This window comes from Orycteropus afer, unplaced genomic scaffold (assembly GCF_000298275.1).
Source record: "Orycteropus afer afer isolate SDZICR_OR568_19922 unplaced genomic scaffold, OryAfe1.0 scaffold00405, whole genome shotgun sequence".
NCBI classification, from domain to species: Eukaryota; Metazoa; Chordata; class Mammalia; order Tubulidentata; family Orycteropodidae; genus Orycteropus; species Orycteropus afer.
In genome coordinates this window covers 1,613,682-1,614,924 of record NW_006921992.1, presented here as the reverse complement: position 1 = coordinate 1,614,924, position 1,243 = coordinate 1,613,682, and positions in this window count along the sequence as shown.

Here is a 1,243-nt window from a genome sequence, read left to right as displayed (position 1 = left end):
ACAGCCTTGGAAACCCTACGGGGCAGTTCTACTCTGTCCTCTAGGGGCGCTGTGAGTCAGAATCCACTCCATGTTTGCCTTAGGACTTTCCTAGACTGCAGGGGCTCTGGGAGCAGAAAGAGCCTCACACATCTCCAAGTCCTCTGAGCCCAAAAGGACTCAGAGGCCACAGAGTGTTGATTAGGATCAGAGGGAGGAGTCAGAATGTAAAGTTGCAGGGACAGGAAGCCACCTCTGAGCCCTTCTCCCCAGTGGGTGTGACTGGAGAATAGGAACAAGCCCAGGCAGGAGACAAATCTCTCCCAGGCTGGGCTCCCATGGGCTGGTCAACTTAACCCAACACTGTCCAGATCCCTGAGATCTGCCATATCCTCAACTACTATTCCCTTCACACTTTCCTCTAAATTGACATTTTTTTTCCCTTTGAAATAGATTTTTGCTCTACATCACAGCCCACACTGAAAACTTGCTCTAAATAGGTAATTACCAAAAAAAAAAAAAAAAAAAATTTAAGAGCATGACGTCATTAGATGATAATTTGATCATGCACACCCCTGAAGGCTCGGAGCTTGAGATTGGCTCTCTCTTTGCCAGGGTTGTTAAAACCAAAACCAAACCAGTTGTAATCCAGCTGATTCCAATTCCAGGTGACCCCACGTGTTGCAGAAAACTGTGTTCCATAGAGTTTTCCAGGGAGGACCTTTTGGAAGCAGCCAGGCCTTTCTTCCAAGGTGCCTCTGGTGGGTTTGGACTGCCAACTTTTGGGTTAGTAGTTGAATCCATTTGTACCACCCAGGGACCTTTCGCTAGGGTTCAAAACCAAAAGCAAACCAGTTGCCACTGGATCCATTTTAAGTCATGGTGACCCCACATGACAGAGTAAAACAGTTACATAGGGTTTTTCTGGTCTTGGAATCTTCATGGAAGCAGATTGCCAGGCCTTTCTTCTGTAGTGCTGCTGAGTGGGTTTGAACTGCCAACCGTTAGATTAGTAGCCAAGTGCAAACCACCCAGGGACCTTAACCAGTTGCTGTCCAAGTCAATTCCGACTCACAGTGACCCTGTGGCTTAGAGGGTAGATAAAGACAACCTAGCACTGAACTGAAACTTTCCCCTTCACGTAATCAAAAGTAGCAGAGGAGATTTGCAAGGGAAATAGCTTTCTCTCTTGGTGATGCCATGTCCTTGAGCCTCTCCACATCATTTCCAAGGGTACCTCACTGCATGAATGGATTGAGGGGAG